The sequence below is a fragment of the Camelus dromedarius genome, chromosome 7 (assembly GCF_036321535.1).
Source record: "Camelus dromedarius isolate mCamDro1 chromosome 7, mCamDro1.pat, whole genome shotgun sequence".
Classification (NCBI taxonomy): domain Eukaryota; kingdom Metazoa; phylum Chordata; class Mammalia; order Artiodactyla; family Camelidae; genus Camelus; species Camelus dromedarius.
Window position 1 is genome coordinate 53368439 of NC_087442.1, and position 18640 is coordinate 53387078.

General features: G+C 36.0%; 1 long non-coding RNA gene across 2 annotated transcripts in view; it reads left to right on the plus strand.

Moving 5' to 3' along the window:
* The window catches only part of LOC135321690 (uncharacterized), a 550688-nt gene that overhangs the window by 93399 nt on the left and 438649 nt on the right, over positions 1–18640 (plus strand). The window lies entirely within an intron of this gene.

Consider the following 18640-nt stretch of genomic DNA (forward strand, 5'->3'; position numbering starts at 1 on the left):
CTATTTTATATATATTAGTATCTGCAAATCTCAAATTACCAATTTATCCCTCCCCCCTCCACCAAGTAACCATTAGTTTGTTGTCTATGTTTGTGAGGCTATTTTTGTTTTGTAAATAAGTTTGTTTGTCTTTTTTTTTAGGTTACATGTATAAGTGATATCATATGGTATTTGTCTTTATCTTTCTGGCTTATTTGACTTAGAATGACTATCTCCAGGTCCATCCATGTTGCTGCAAATGGCATTATTTTATGCTTTTTAATGGCTAAATAGTATTCCATTGTATAAACATACCAGAGCTTCTTTATCCAGTCATCTGTTGATGGACATTTAGGTTGTTTCCATGTCTTGGCTATTGTAAGTAATGCTGCTGTGAACATTAAGGTACATGTATCTTTTTGAATTAAGGTTCCCTCTGGATATATGTCCAGGAGTGGGATTGCTGAATAATATCTTAACTGTATTTTTAGTTTTTTGAGGAATCTCCATGCTGTTTTCCTTAATGGCTGCACCAGATTATATTCCCACCAAGAGTGTAGGAGGGTTCTCTTTCCTCCACACCCTTTCCAGCATTTATCATTCATGGACTTTTGAATGGATGGCCATTCTGACTTGAGTGACGTGATACCTCATTGTAGTTTTGATTTAAAGTTGACTTTCTAAGATCTGATCATGTCAGTCCTTCTGTCTAAACTGCAAATGAGTGCCATTTCATTCAGGATAAGACCTTTAATGTTGTTTGTGAGGGACCTTTATGCCCTAGTCTCCCCTTAGTTCTTAGCCTTATCTCTGATCACCCAAACCCTGAATTATTGAACCAAACAGAACAACTTACAGCAGCTTGGATGTACTGTTTCTTCTTTAATTATCTCCAGGTATTTGCATGTATTATCAACTCTACCTGGGAGATGTACATTTTAACCCAATTATTTTCTGTTTCAAGATCATTTCTGATGGATAAACTTTTCCAATCACCTCCCATACCTGCTCTAATAACTGGTTATATGTTCTTTCCACCCCGCAGCCAGAGTAGAGTTTTGCACTCTGTTTTGAAATTCTTTTATCACTTGACTTTCTTGCCAAGCGGACTAAAAATCCATTGAGGATAGGGACTGTGCTTAGTCACAGTTGTATTTCTAGCCCCTGAGACAATGCTTGGTACTTAATTGTCTCCCAAAATAATGTTTGTTGAGTGGGTGAAAGCTGTTGTTGCAAATAACCCCTCACAGCAACAGAGAAGTTGTGGCTTCTTAAGTTCATCCCATCAGTGACTTAATGTGATGTGGCTATAGGCAAGTATTTTAGTTTTATAGTCAGACTGTTAGATTTTATGCAGATTTTGGGGACAGAGTCAATCAGGATCGTCCTGCTAAAGAGGGCCATGCTCCTTTATCTTCAGGAGTTTATCAGCATCAAAGGAGAGAATTCTTTTTTTTTTTTTTCTTTAAGTACCTATATAACCTCAACTCAATAATGACAGATTGATTAGGTTTTATCTCTGAAGGGAGCTGATGGCCTAACATGAGGGCAGGAATCATTACCTTCAGGTGGTCATTAATCCCTGTGAAATATCCTTCCGTACAGTAATTGCTCTTATAAATTGAAAAGTGGAAATATATTTATGCAAGGCCGAAGATTTCTGTTTTCTGCCATTTCAGTTGTATGTGTAAGAAGGTATTTCTAGAGACTTAATGTTCCGTACTTAAGCTTCTCAGATTGCTTAATACAGGTTTCCACACTCAGCTTATATAGTGGATAAGATTTCCTCCCTCATCACTTCTAACCCTATGATCAAAGCAACAATCAAACTCCATTTCATGTGAATGCTATTCTGAAGGACATTTGTACCTTTTCCAATAGCCAGTCTTCCTTATTACATGGCTTGGTAGCCATGTTTAAATCTCTGGTGGCCTGTTTATATATCATGGGTTTTTTTTTATAATAGGATTCTTTATTCTTATGGAGGCAAAGCTATACAGTGAGAGCAAAAAAAAATTGCATTCCAGACTAGCATCCGGTTGCTAGTTTAAATAGTGTTTTGTTTGAAAATTATTGTTTTTATTTGCTATGAAGGCTAGTGGTGATTTATTTCTGCAAGCATATATAATAAAATTGACAGGTGTATGCTGAAGAGACTTTCGCATAACTGATAAATTATTTAGTGCTTCTGTAGACATGTTATCAGGTTTGTTTTCATGTGGAATGGCAAATAATTGAAGGTCATTTATTTTAACTTGTTTGTGGCTGGTTAGACTCATATCTGATCCCACTTGTGATCAAGAGCAAACATTGGTGACACAGTTGGCCAGATTATGTACTGTACAGGAGAAAACTCACACTATGGCTGAGTGATTGGATAATTAGCTTCGTCACATTTGCAGTACATTCTGAGCAACCAGCGTTCTTAGATCATGGAATTTGAGTGCTGTGATGGTCTGTGGGTCTTTCTTTGCAAGTGGCCTCCCTTTCACAGGAAAGCACATTCCCTACAGGTGTATTACTTTTCCTTTATCCTTGAGTAGAAGTGTGAATAGAGTTAATGAATCTGGTAGAAAGTGCAATATTGTCCCTTAGGAAAGGAATCATCTGTGTTTCACAGCTGATAGGCTGTTATTCTTGAGAGGAGTCCACAGAGTTCTATGTTTTCCTGCTTTAAAAGTTATTAAAATAAGTTGGAATTTTAATTGTACAGACGTGCTTTTGCGTTTTAGTGTTGTCATCAAGCCAGCTCACCTGACTCTTGGACAGTTGGCTTTACATTCCTTTAACATCAAGTCAGCCTGATGACATGGGTCTCGGTCACTCGTTATTTCTTATTTTGCACCAAAAATCACCTATGTGCTAACCATTTTCCTTTGTATTTTGCTTTTATAAGGTTTCCATTTGGTTTAGTGAATGTACTGAATGTGTTTTAGTTTGCAAGTTTCAAGGGCAATTATTTTAGAGTTTTTTAATCTTGAAAGAGCTGCTGGAGAAACCATATATATTTTTAGAAAATATCAGTGACAATGATAAGAAGAGGACTTGAAATAGTACTAGATGTGGAATCAGTCCGCTTTGGTTTGAATTTTGGCTCTCCCAGAGTTCAGCTACTTTATTTAATATAGATGACTTTATTTTTCTAGGATTCAGGTTGTCAGAAATAAGAGCCTCACAGGCATACAGTGAGTGTAAAGTCTTTGTGAAAGTTCTTCTCATAATGTCTAGCTCCTGATAGGTGGGCAAGAAACAAATGTTTTTTTTTAATATATATATTTTTATTGAAGTATAGTCAGTTTACAATGTTTTAGTTTGTGGTGTACAGCATAGTGATTCAGTCATACATGAACACACATATGTTCGTTTTCATATTGTTTGTCACCATAAGTTACTACAAGATATTCAATATAGTTCCCTGGGCTATACAGTATAAATGTGCACAAATCTTTTTAAATTAATAATTAAAGTACTACCTAAATTATAGAAACCAGGCATTATTTCAAAAGACTAAAGCAGAAAAAAGCATATATTGAAGTCTGAGCTACAGATGAAGTTAGTGTAAATTAATCTGAAATAATGGAGTTATAAAGAGTCTAATTTCAAATGAACAGCAAACTACACTGAATTCCACGAATTTTATCTCACTCCTCTCCCCAGGTTAATGTTTGCCTTCATAAGGTTTTGTTTCACATTGAGGAAAGGATTAGAATTTTAAAAACCCTTGACAAGTTAGAAAAATAAACTGCCAGATGACAAGCTGAACTTTTCAACAACAAACTTCTTTGTATGGCAAATACTGTAGAGAGAAGGTCTTATGTAGAGTAAGGTTTTTAAGAAGACAAGAGATTATAACATTCTTTTTATAAGTTAACATTATAATTATAAAGCTTCAAAACATTATGTGAGTATTGCAGAAAGATATGAAGGAATAAAGAATTTATGAGAATTTGTAATTATAAATCACCAGTTCATGTATCACTTTTATGCATTAATTCATTTAATAAATATTAAGAACGCTTAATGGGTCAGGTACCGAGCGAGGGTCTGGGAAAGCCAAAAGCCAAGACAGAAATCAGTCTCCTTCCCTTTCATCGCCCTCCATGGCCCAGTGAAAAACATAGCTATTAAAAACATTTTATATATGTAGTAAATGTTATCTAAGGAAAATTGGAAGAACTAACAGTATCAATAATAGGCCAAGGACTCAGGAGAAAGTTCCCTTTAGTCTGACATCTACAAAGAGTCAGTGTTAACAATATTAGCAAGCAGGCATGGGGGTATGCACACGTGCACGTGTATTTGTGTGGTGGGGGTGGGGTAGGTTTTGGGAGAGAGGGAGAGGGAGAGAAGGGTTACATGGAGAGGGTGAACGTACATTCTAGACGTAGAGAGAGAGAAAGAGAAATATAGAAGAGTTACATAGAGAGGGTAAATGTACATTCTGAGGCCTGGTGATGAAGGCTTATGTCTGTGGTCTGCAGTCTGCAGTGGAGAGGAAGAGAATGGGTGCTGGAGAGAAGATGAAGTGAAAAAATCATCAGAGACAGCTCTTGGAGTATCTTAAGCCTTGAGAAGCATTAAAGATACTGGTTAAGGAGAAGGCACTGAAGCATTTTAAGCAGGGAAGTAATACGATCAGGGTTATTTTTGTTGTTGTTGCTGTTATTGTAAAACTCAGTTTTGATAACTCTGTGGTTTGTTAAGGTAATGTCTACTTTGCATCCATGTAAGTAACAAATGGAATGGAGCACCTGGAGAAGAGCAAAGAAAAAAAAAAAAAACTACAAATTATTTAACAAGTTAAAAAATAGTTGGGTTTTTTGGTTGTTTGTTTTGTTTTGTTTTGTTTTTTTAAAGAAATTGTGTAAGGGGAAAGGGCTGTAATATTCTAGGACAATGCTTCTCAAACTGTCTGTGGTGGAGGACTAGTTTCTTTCCTCCCACCTTTTTTTTTTCAGTCTGTCACCGAATGACACTTTCATGAAATGCAGTAAAGATGAATTACTTAGAAAATAAACTTAAAACAATACATACACAGTGAAAGCTTTAATTTTTTATTAGATCCAACAGACATAAAATTGAATCCATAAAATTGAATCCATAAACATGATCAGAACAAACGTAACATAGAGAAGAGTCACAAAACTGATATACATTGCTCAATGGAAGTGTGTGTGGGAGTGGGAAAAATTGGGAGTTCAGGGTTTGTAGATACTAACTATTGTATATAAAATAGATAAACAGTAGGTTTCTTCTGTATAGCACAGGGAGCTATACTCAATACCTTGTGATAGCCCATAATGAAAAAAGAATATGAAGAGGATATGAATCACTATGCTGTACACCAGAAATTAACACAATGTTGTACGTCGACTATACGTCAGTAAATAAATAAATAAATAAATAAATAGGCTGGACCAAAGGTAAATTTAAAGTAAAAAAAAAAAAAAAAGGTATGCGTGGGTGACTAAAATTTCTGTACTTCACTCATGCAGACCAGTTTAAAAAAAGAGGCCACAAGCCACAATAGTTTACACACTGATAATGATATTAAAAATTTGTTCTCCAAATGTTTTAAGGTTAAGAAAAACAGAACAAAATTAAGTTCAGCAAGAAGGATATCAATACGGTGTAGAGAGACATGGAACTGAAAAAAAAGAAAAAAATCCAAACTGTATAGTTCCGTTTTTATCACAGAATAGTGAATTCCTCTTTCTGTGTTTACAAAACGGCTTTGGTGTCATCTTGCTGCTTCACAGCCCTCCCAGCCCAGGAACATCACGTTGACTTTCTTGTAGGCAATAAGAACTAATGAGCCTGACTTTTATTACTTTCTAGAATATTATGTTATAGTGGCCAGGTCAAAAAGTCTAGTATTACTGTGCTTATACCTATGTTCTGAATTCTGTGAAACATAACATGGCAAAAGGGTGACTGCCCTGTTCAGTTAATACTTGCTTTTAATATTGTAGATAATAGATAAAGCAGGGAAAGGGTTTTCAAACGAGCAGTTAAATGGTTATATGGATGCCAGTGGAAGTTTATAAAAATAATTAAATGGTCATATGAATACCAGTGGATGTTAAAACTTTAATATAATATAGACCAGCAATAGGATTCATTAAGTGGAAAATTTTCTATTTTTCCTTAGGCATTCATTAAATTACTTGTTAATTCAATCGATCATTATTGAGCTTCTATTATCAGCCTATAAGTGTGTTGAGAGCCAGAATTATAGAAAATATGACCTCCTGTTTGAAAACTGCTCATAATCTAGGGAAAGTGGACAAAAACATAAGTAACCGCATTGTGATGGATTAACCATTGAAGAAGCAATATGTATAATAGAAGTTTAGTTTCAGGGAAGACTCACATTCTTCTAGTTCCTCTCCGAGGACTAGGCACTTGTCACTGTGGGACATCTGAAGTTCTGTAATATAAAATAAGCCCAGCAGATTTATTTTAGGGCTTGATAGAATTTCCCAAAGTCAGACCATGTTCATCAAGCCAGTATTCTTAAACTAGCCTTCCCAGTTTTGCTTTGTTCTTTTTCCTGTTGAAACCGTTCCCTGTCATTAGAATCCAGTAATAATCAATTGGTTATAATCAAGTAGTAATAATTATAATAATATTGTTAATAAAAATAAGTGCAATTTCTTGTCTGTTATGGGCCAGTCACTTTACAACTTTTATTCAGTTCTTTCAACAGCTGAGAGGTATGCCCATTTTACTGATGGGAGATTAAGTTAATTTGCCTAAGATTATATAGCAGTTATGTAGCAACTAAAGAATTTAAGCACAACAGCTCTGCTGACGCATTCTCCAGCGTCAGTCCATCACTAGGATTTTTCTAGAGATTTCTGCCCTGATACCCCAGTCTTTTATATTGGTGCCTACCTGCATTCCAACCCTTTCCCTTCAAGAAACAATGAAATCCATGAGTTCTCCTCCAGATCTTTATTTCTCTGCATTGCCTGCTCTCAAGAAAGAATCAGTCTGTTAGATTATGTTGTAGAACTGATGAACTAGGCTTCTCTAAATCTGAAACTGTACTTTTTAAGGTCATAACCAGATTCAGATCTATTTTTAAGATAAGTCTTGAATATATCAATGTTATCTCTTCATTGAAAGAATACATAATAAATAAAATTGATGTGTTCTGGTTGTTCTGTAGCAAAGTACTAGAGAAAATGATTTTTAAAAGCTGTTAGTTAAGCCCTATTTTGCTTAATATTGTAAATTTGCATGAATACTTGTTTTCACTAGCCTGTGTTTGGCAAGCGTTGGGCATTTTAAATTAATGAATTTCCCAACCACTTAGAGAGGAGATTTAAAACCAAGTTTACTCTCAAGATGTAACTTGAGACTGAGTTATACCAGTGTTTTATTATTCCTAATGGCACCAAGTCAATCCACAGATACTTCATCCTGCAATTTTCTAGTGTTATGAAAATGCATAATGTTAATCATTGTAATACTTTATAATCTGACCATAAACCAATGTTTAGAGTCAGTTAATCATTGTATTACTTTGCTTTAGGTAATTGAGTACATTATCATAATGTAGCAATCTACTTAATATAAATTTTAAAGTGAACACAATAAAAGTTGTATAGCATTAATATATTATGCATTCTAACCTAAAATTTTAAAATACAGCTGAAGTTTGGACAGAGTTCAGATGTTCTCTGACTTTGGTTTCCTCCATGAAGACTTAATGAAGGTCAGAGAAGTAAACTATTATTCTACCTCCGATTATTTCTGCCTCCCTTTCATAACCTGTTTTGGCGGAAAAAACAAAACAAAACAAAACAAAAAAACCTTTGGGCGTCCTTAGAATACTGCTTAGGAATCAACAACTGATTTTTGAAAGAGTGCACTGCCATTAAGGAAAACCCACCCATGTTTCCACAGAAGATCAGTTAAGTCTGTGAGTAGTTGGCAGCAATTTCACTAACGTGGTAGCACTTCTCCTATAAATGACTTCAAAGAATGTTTTGTAAACACTTTTGAAAGTAACACAATCATTTTAAGACAGTGGAATTGGACATTACCTTTGTTTTGAAAAGAGATGTTTATTGAGTGGCTACCATGTCCCAGGCCAAGTGCTAAGTACCGTCTTTGACACGACCACCCTTAATTGCCTTCGTAGGTTTGGTATAACGATTGCAATGTTGGGATATAAAACTTGGAAATCTAGTAATGCCAAGCTGTGGTGTTAGCTGGATTTTTAGAAAGCAGTCAAGAAATCTGTGTAAATAGGGACTTTCCCCGTATTCTTTGTATGATAATGAAGACTGTGGATACTGTACACAGTTTAATGCCTCTCAGCCACCAGAGTCTCAGCATGAGCATTTCATATGTCCATACAGATGGGACTAGATACCTGATTCAAGGAACTGAGATAGTATTATTAGGAGTCAAGGGCTGTATATGTGTAGCTGTGTGGTCACGTCCAGTGTGGATGAATGTCAGTCAAGGTAGTTTCTAGATGACAGTCTCAATTTCAGCCAAACTTCACTAACAGTTGAGAAACAGCTGGCAAAGGAAAATCATCTGTGAATTACTCCATGATGGCTGCAATTACGTGGCTCACTTGTGTTTCAAGAAATATTTTCATTGTCTTTAATTCCTCTCAGGATTATTATTCCTAAAGAGATACTTAGAATTTTAAAATGTTTATGTGTACTTGTCCTATCTGTCATGGGAACTGTATTGTAAAAATTTTCTGAGAACTTGTACTTTTTTTCTTGCTTTTTAGTCCCTACCAGAGTATGTTGAATATTGGAGAATGAAACACATTCGTTTCATGAAATGATTGAAAAATGTTTGCTTTTTTCCCCCCAATATCTGTTACAAAATAGAAGTTTCTCTAAGGAATGCTTGGATTAGAGAAAAAGACAGTGAACAGCTAGGAACTGCTTAAGCAATCATGAGACACCGGGGGGAAGCTAGACCAGTGTTTCCCAAACTTGCTGCACATTAGAATCACCGGCTGGTCTTCTACCAATTTCAAAGCCAATTAAATAATAAATCTAGCAGGTGGATAGGGAGTGAAACTCAGTATTTTTTCAAGTTTCTCAGCGATTGCAGTGAGCAAAAAAGTTTGGGAAACATTGAGCTATTTTATTATTTATAATGGGAATCATTTTCAGACTTGGCTTTACTCTGTTTAAAATAAATCCTTCTCAGATTAAATATTTTCATGTAATAGTTTTGTCCAAATATATAGCTAACAGTGATTCAGTACAGATTATACAATACACTGTGCACCTTTTGTGAATGAGTGTCTGAAGACTGGGTTGTGAAACCATAACATTTCTTTCCCTCCACTTTAGAAAACAAAAGATAAATAAATAAATGGAGTATTTGGAAAAACATGATAAACCTAAATGGTAAGATTCACTGTAAAAGAAAACTATAATAGAATATTTAATGTCGGCAGTGATGACCATACAGTTATACTTGAGCAGTACATTTTTCAACTGTTGTTTTTGATCGCTAGTGACTTTAGAAGAAGCTTATTGTGAAAATTGAGAAAAAGCAAAGTTAGTAAATAAGGAAAACTTTTTTCTCTGTCATGTTTTTTTCCAGTGCTTTGGTTAAGAAAAGTATATGCAGACTTAATAATACTGCTGTTAATAAAAACCTGTAAGCGCAGCAACAGCTGCTATTTAGTGAGCATCTATTCTTTTCATAGATTCCGTCTATTCTTGAAGTTGACTATGGTTCCTGTCTTGTATTGGAAAGGAAATGGACATTCAGAGAGACTCAGTAAAGTATGTAACTGATAACACTTATCAAAGCTGGGAGAGTAAGCTAGAGTGGTCCAACTTAAAAGCATATGGTATTTGGCTTATTTCATTCTGTGTCTCTAGGCACAATAGCTAAATTTGTTCTGACATCCTCCAAATTTACACTATTTCTTCCCGTATATCTGCCACTTATCTGTGGACTATGATGATGGAGTTCAAAGAGGACTTATTACCTGGCCTGAATGTGATCTTGTTAAAATCAGGAAGGTGTGTGTTTGTTTGTGTCTTTCCTCAAGTGTGCAAATTTTAAGTCCGGTTTTACACATATAAGGGTGAGATAAAAACAAAAATTGACTGCTGGTAGGGATTAAAACTGTTGAGCTTTTGGAAATTGGCTCATTCCTGTGTTTGCTGCAACCAGTCTGGTGCTTTGTGTCACACTTCCCTGCCATAAGCAGGCACGTTGGCTCTTTTCCTAGGGAAATTGTTTATCTTAAAACACGCTCAGAAGACACTATTGGCTAAATACTGGTTATCTGTGTTTTCTGCTATAAGGAACCTAGTATTGTAATCGTTGTACAATTCTAATGGCTTCTTATGTTCAAGTGACAGCTATCCAACTCACACTAGCTCAAGCCAAAACAGCAACAACCACAAACAGAACAAACTCCTATGGGTTTTTTGGAAGGATTCTGAGGTAGCATGAACACTGAAGTAACTCCTGTAAGATTGACACTGCTTTGGGGATCTTAGGGGTAGACAAGCAGGCTATATCTTCTCTAGACTTTCTGCTTTTCTTCATAATTCTGTGTGTGTTCACCTCGTTCTCTTCTATCCCTTCCGGTAGTGAAGAGCGTGTGTGTATTGAGGGGACTGGCACGGGGCCCAGGGGTGAGTACAGCTTCGTGCCTGTATCATGTCAGTTTAGGGATCTGCAAGAGGAGAGAGTTCTCACCGTCCTTATTCCCATTCCAAAGGTAGAAATACCCCAGGGAGTATTTCTGCTTGTCCTGGCTGGGTCCTGTACTCTGTCCTGAATGTGTCACTATGGCCAGGCCGGGGTTCCATGCCCACTCCCCAGAGTCCTGGGATTGGTACCCTTCCCCAAACTGCAGAGATGGAGCAGAGAGAGAGCTGAGCCTCAGTGGAAAGGGAGGAGTTCTCTGTAGAAGGGGAAGAGGAAAGAGTGCCTGATGGACTGAAACAATAGGTGACAAATACACAGGCATTCTTTGATTTCTACATAATGATTTAGTCTCTATGTTACTTGGTAGATATGTAATAGATTTAGATTATAAAGTAGGTGCCTTACCTACTAATTCAAAGCTGACTGAGGACATAATTATGTTGTTGTAAACATAGTAAAACTAAAAGTAATTAGGGTGTTTGGCTGTCATTTTGATTTTGAATGATAAAAGTGTAGTATTTTGTGTTAGAATGGAGGTTAAACCAAGGCCACTCAGTCTTACTGAAATTACTTCTCTGAGCCTCTTATGTCTCACTAGTTAAGTAGGAAGATAATAGTACCTGGTAGGTAGTATTTTATATGGATTCAATGAGGTCATTTATAAAAGCTTTTAGTCAAGAACTTGCCATATAGTAAATACTCGATGTGTGTTAATAGTAAAACGAAGTAACCAAGTATAATAACAAAAAATCAATAGTTAATCATAAGTTAGAGATCAGAGTGAAATTATGCATTAAGCTATTCACAACAAGCCTCATTATATAATATGTGTGTATGTGTATATTTGTATAATATGCATGTATATATATGTGCATATATATCCAGTATGCCCGTTTTGAAGATGTACAGCATATTATAAATCAGTATGAACAAGGCATGAAGAATTTCAACAGACGCTATTAACGTCAACTCTGTTTTGATGTTTCCCACATCACTGGCCAGGACTTGAACCTGTATAGTTTTTATTTTTTAATCTTTACTTTTCAAATTCTATTCCACATATGTATGTATTTATGGAATCCTGAACTTAGTTCCCTAAAATAGCCCTTTATGAAGAATATTCTATAAAAATCACTTGTTTTGTTTTAAAAAGTATGAAGACCCACATATTATAAAGCTTTTATAACAACATATTTGTATTTTTCTCAGCTCCCTGCATCATGTAAAGCAGTTATCTGTAAATGTATGAAACATGTGGAAATAATAGTCTATATTATATTTATTAAAACAATAGCTGACATGTCCAGTAAAGACAGAGTATTTGAAGTTAGTTTCATATTCAGTTAACTAGGTATATGTGAATGGGGAATTGATGCCTTTGTTAAAATGCTTTTACTCAAAAAAAAGCTTACTCAACCTAAAAACAGAAGGATGCTTTATTTTGCAAGACACAAAATTGTTTTTATTTTTAAGAAAAAATATAATCATTGACCACCAGATGGCTCCCATATTTTTAAAAATTCAGCAGAAAGAGTGGAAATTCTATCCAAAATATATAAACATAGATTTAAAAGGAAGAAAGTTCAAGGAAGTGATAGAACCTGTGAAAATCTTAAGCATACGAAAATAACCAAGGCTCCATAATTTTTGGAAATTTCTCTCTCCCTTTAAAAAGGATGACGTATATATGAACAGCATGATTCGATGTATCTTTCAGATTTTCATTCTGTTGTTTGGAAATAACCATGCAGTGAGTATTTCAAGATGGAAGAAGAAGTGTTATGTAGGAAAAACTGTTCAAAATGTCAATGATAGCATGGCTTTTGTATTTTTGTATTATAGTTTTGGATAACACAAATAGCATGTCTCACCACTAATAAAAGGACAAATCTGCATGCTTCTGTGCTTATAGATTTTGTCCTGGGACTAACTATGTGTTATTGACGGGGCATTTTTAATGACACCTCTTTATTTAAGTATCATTCCACAGGGCATTTATCAATGATGTTAATATTTGTGAAAAAAGTTCTCCATTAAACCAAATTAGTTTTGACCTGTGTCAAAAATGGAGCCAATTTGCTATGAGGGACATGTGTGACACATCGCAGCTCAACTACAGACAATGCTGTTCCCACAGATGATGTTTAATACTCGTTTTAATAGGTAAGCTATTAAGGATACAAGACTGTGCGCTTATCGCTCGGACAGGTTTTTTTTTAAGGCTAAGCCATCCAATTTGTCTTTTTATCGTTAAAAGCTTTGTGCAGTTTTGTGATCTGTCGTTGCTGAACCGTTGAGCTTTCAGCACGTACAGTTCTATTTTGAGCTTTTTTTTTTTTTTTTGGTCAATAAAAAAAGGCGTATGCTTCCATGAGTCATCCTAGCAGAGCGGACTCACAGGCAGGAGCTGACCTGCCCTGCTGCCCTGCTCCTGAGTTTTCCCTACATTGTCCTCATTAGCACAGATCTTGCCCCTGTGCCTCACACCACAGAGAAACCAGAAATGTGGAGACAAGGTCTCCTGAGCCCATATGGTTTTATTTGTGTTCCGCTGGCACAGTTATAGTCATACAGTAACCAACATAAATTTTTAGTTTTATTATCACCTCTAAAAAGAGACAGAAATGTGAAAATTGAAGCCAGAAGGTTTGTATCACAGGATTAATTAGGCAGGGCCAACTGGAGTCTCACTCCTCTTGGCAGCCAGTGCCTCAAGAAGGTGCCTGCCTTCAATTATGGGGCGCACAAAGCAATTAAAAACCCTGTTTCTTTTTCCTGAGGTGTTACTTGTTACTTGATAAATCTCTTTTGAAAATTCTCTGGGGAGCTGAACTGGCTGGAGGTGCAATCTACTGGGGTAGATATTCATGAAAAATTGATTTTGCTCTAGCCTAAGTGCAGTAGGTTTAAAATAAACCTGAAAGGAATGAACACTGCGTTTCTTGGCTGACATTTTATTGGCCACTTTTTTTTTTAATGCACAAAAGAGTAGATAATTAAGAATTGAGACATTATGGATCTCCCCCAGCAGATATGAATCGGTCAGCTGTCCCAGGCATTTTCTCCTAAGTCACGCTACACATTTGATTAACCTTTTTCACAGGGCGATTTGTACAATTCTACGGACAAAAATGTGGTGTGCATAAGTCAGAATTAAGTGCATGCCTCCCAGAACCCACATCCCCTTTCTTAATAGAGAATCAGCTCTGTATGAAATTATATCTTTCTACTTGATTTATGTCCCAGTACAGTGGGATTTGAAACTTGGATCTGTTGTATTTTTTCTCCAAAAGGAACTTTTCTTGCTTTTTTGCTGTCAGTTCCAAAATCAGGATAATAATGTAATTCTCAAAAATACCTATAAATATTCAGAAGTAAGCTTCAGTTGTCTTCTGTATAGCTAGTTGTGTGGACTGGGATTTCCCCGCTTGTACGTAAATCACCTAGCTAACCCTTTCCTCTGAAATATAAATAATTTAAAATATGCAATAAGTACAGAGAATAACTGGTGCAAAGAACAGTGCTCTATCAAGACATATGGCTTTGAGTTTTATCAGTGATCTCATACTTCCTGTTGAGAAGAGAAACGAAATATTTTTTAAATCAATAGACGAAAAACCATAATTGTAAATACAGGAATGAGACTCTACTTTCACTTAAAAAGCCTATTATGTATGATTTAATAAAACAACAAAGACAGTAATAGACTTCAGTCTGTGTTGCTTTCCATGGGTTGTGTTTCTGCATTACATATGTTCATTTTAAGAAGGTTAAACTCGAAGTTAATTATGATAAAAAATATTCTGTCTCTTCCTTACTTTTTTAGTTGTTTTCTTTTTTCCTCTTAAGTTTGAATATAACGTAAAGGTTAGGCTAATTTTCTTTTTTTTTTTTTTTAACATTTTTTATTGATTTATAATCATTTTACAATGTTGTATCAAATCCCAGTGTTCAGCACAATTTTTCAGTCATTCATGGACATATACACACTCATTGTCACAGGCTAATTTTCTTAAAGGATTATTTAGTGTCAAGATAGTAAAAACATTTTCACTAGTGATTGTCATCAGAAAAAATTTTGCAGTCTTTCAGTGAAGACAAAGTTTGGGAAAATAGGACTTTTGAAATCTAGATTCTAGGCATTAGAAATTAATTCTGACAAGTTCTGTTGAACTTTATTATGGCTTGTCTGTTAATGTGATTTGCCATTTCTTGAGAAGGCATGATAATGTATTTTTTCAATATGGGCCAAGTGTGATATATTTTTCATCCTTGCCCAGTGACTTAATGGCCCTAAATGTTCATTAGAAAAAAATACCAGGATAACAGTCTAATAATAAATTTGAAAAGGTACCAGAAAATGTTTGCCGTTTCCTTGCATGTTTCCTTTAGTCCTGGCTTAGAACTTTGAGCAATAGTTACTTATGTGAATGGAAATACTCTTAAGTGAAGCAGTCTGAAGAATGCAGTCTGTGACATGGTAATTATTTCTCTTGGAACACTGGCCATCGGTAGGCCTTTGGGAAATAGGGTGATTGTGGGTCTGAGATCCTTTTATGATTTTTTATCCTTTCCTTTGAGCTGTCTACTATGTTTACTGCTTTTCATGAAAATCTTCAATGCACACTGGATCACCAGATGGCCCCACGATTCCCATATTGTGGTATTCAAGTGTTTGTATATCCCCCGCCCACGAGTGTAGCTGGGACCTGTTAATATAAGAGATTTGACTCTCGTGATTAGATCATGTGTTATGGCAAAAGTGAAGGGATTTTGCAGATGCAGTTAAGGTTCCTAATCAGTTGATTCAAGTTTATCAAAAAGGAGATGATCCTGGATGGGCCTGATGTAGTCAGGTGAATGCTTTAAAGGAAGGACTAGAGGTCGGAGACTTGAAGCAGCAGAAATGCTCCCTCTCCTGCTAGCCCCGAAGAAGCAAGCTCTGTGAGTCCTATAGCTACTAGGAAGTGAATTATGTTGACAGCACTTAAGCTTGAAAGGGGTTCTTGAGGTCCATGTATGACCTAAGCCGTAGTCCACTCCTGATTTGAGCCTTATGAGACCTTCAACAGTAAACTCAGCTAAGCTGTTCGTTGACCTGTGACCCATGGAAACTAGGATATAATAGTTTGTTACATAGCAACAGACAGCTGATACCTCCAACACTACTGTTCATGTCCTAGACATCTATTTTCTAAACTTTAGTCAGGATATTAGTGCCGAAGTTTGTTAATTGGCTTATAGACCACACTGGATAACTCAACAACAACAAAAAATGTCACATGCTAGAAACAGTTAACTAGGTTTCTCAAAGACTTAACTCTTCTAATATGTACTTCTCAAACGCTTCTTTAATCTCAAAGAAGAATTAACATAAGCAGTATGTTCCAAACCTCTTAGGAACATTCCCCCCTTCCCCCCACCATATGGCAACGTAAGAAAGTAGTGTTCTAAGGATTGTCTTTTAGGAGAGGAACTTTTGGGTCAATTCATCATCCTAGTTTAAAAACCAGTACCCCTTTCTCTCTAAAGTTGAAATATTGTAATATGGTTGCATCCTTGCTAAAACTCAATATAGATGAACTATTAGCTTATCATTTGGATTCACGGTGTGTGTCTGCGTATGACAAAACACATAGATTATATAGACTTTGTTCCCAAAACTTTTATCATGGCATTTCTTGTAAATGAAGTGTTTGGAAAGGAAAAGAAAGTGTTGCCAGGAAAGATTTTTCTTATCTTCAACACAGGGCCATTTTTGAAGCCTGTGTCCTTCTTACCTAATAAAGTTCCCAGAGAGTCAATTTGCTTCTCCCCACTGGACCTCTTGAGATCATTGCCGCAGAATCTGTGTGAAGAATTTGTATACCCTTTCCTTCATTTTTTCTACCTCTGAAAATTAGTATATAAGTCTGAATGGTGGGAAAAATAAAATTAATGGAAGTGGGTATTGATTAATAATGTTTAACTGAATTAATTTAAATCGTATTTTTTTACTTTGATCTTATTAATTTTAGTCTGTAACTTAAAACAATCACTGTAATATTAGTCTTGTGTCTATAGATTTGGAGTCATTTTTCTCCTGAGTACCTCAGTATCCTGTCTGGCATTTGCACGAGAAAAGTAAATGCTTAGAACATTGTAGAAAGTTTATAAAATTAGAATACTGGAGACTTGACCTGTATTTCAAAACGTTGCTGAAGTTCAAATTTATCTAAAAGATAAAGTTGTACAAAGATTCTAGTCTGTTAGGTATTCTCACTGAAATGTTTAATGTCCAGGTATTGTTTTCAGATATAGCAATAGTAATTTTCCTCTCCATTCACTGAAAATCATCCTGGATTGGAATGTATGTGTCTTTTTCCATGCCTATGCTCTTATTTTGTTGTCACAAACCAGGGGGAGGAGGTTTCATAAATAAAGAGAAAGAAATTGGACTTTGGATAAGTCTAGAATTTCTCCAATCTGGCCCCTTTGATGTTTTAATAATTGTCGGAGGGGTCGGCCTGTGTCTCTGAGGACATTTAGCGGCATCTCGGGGTCTCTCCCTGCTAGATGCCAGTAGCACCTCTTCCAATAGTTGTGACAGACAAAACCGTCTTCAGACAAATGCCCCATGGGAGACAAAATCCTTTCCAGTTGAGGAGTACTGGTATAATTATACACCTTCAACAATTTGGAAATTGGTTGGTTTTATTTTAATTTGAGGGCATTTGGTTAATACGTTGAAATGTTCTCTCAGTATTGGTGACTTGGTGCTAAGTAAGCCAGATGGCATTTTTGGTATTGCAGTTGTTTGCGTGTGTGTGTGTTTTAATTTGTTGTGTTTGATCCATGTTAACAATCAGGGCACAAAACTAGTATCTTTTAGCACTTGTTGAAAAACTACTGTCTAGCATATAGTTTTTAATGTATGTAGTAGTAAAACTTTGAAAGCACTTAGGATTATTGTCAAAATAGGATGCTTAGAGAGGGTGGCAACTGGCAAGAGCTGAGCTAGCACAAAGGCATATTTGGGAGGCTCGTTGAGCTTATGGAAGCTTCCTGATTTGCTCTGCTTGGGCTAGAAATCAAAGAAGTGACATTTGATTGATTGAAAGAATTACTTTGTCCCTGTTCCCTGTCCTTACTTTCCTTCAACTGCAACAGGTGGAATTGAGCAGATTGCTTAAATATTACAAAAAATTTTGTTCTGGTTTGTGGTTTTGCATCATAAGATGATCTTAGAAACAGAGTATCTTATGTGGTCTTGTTAACTGCTCTTAGAATTTTATTTAACTCATTCTTCAGCTTCCTGAAAATGAAAAGTTCCAAGATCTGGAAGAGGGAAGAGAACAGGATGAAAACCCCCTTTTTGCTAATTTCCTGTAAGACTAAGTTAAGGAGAGAATGGGTCAGCAAAGACAATTTTGACCAAGGGAAGAGTGTCAATTAGGCAGTCATTTACACCCCAGAATAGACAAGGGATGTAGGGAAAATAAAGTGGGTCAGTGACCTGACTCACCCAAGTTCCCCGATCAAGGCTACTGATTTCTTGAGACTGCAAAGAATCTCAGGGAGCAGGGGAGGGTGCATCTTTTTTTGTGAGGAGTTCTCTCAGAAGACTGCCTCTATCCTGAAGAATGACTTAACCGATTTTTCGTATAATTTTATCTTTCACATTACACCCTCGTAGTAGTTGCCCCAAGATCGCTTCCTCTACTGCCAGTATATCTGGATCAAGATGGCTTTTTGAATCAAGCCACATGCTGCTCTCAGGAAATTCCTCTAACCGCCCGTTCTTGTATTCTCTTTCCCAAGTCACTTGTCCAGAGCCTTCCCTTTCTTGTATTCTCTTTCAGTGCCATTTGTGTTTGCTACTCTTTACTCTTACTTGAACACAACAACTCATTCTTTCAGAGACATGTTGATAACTATGAAACACCCAGAATAAGAACCAGGGTGTAAGCTATGCAGCTGTCCGAAGATGCTTATGCATGTGTGTAAATTCATGTACAGA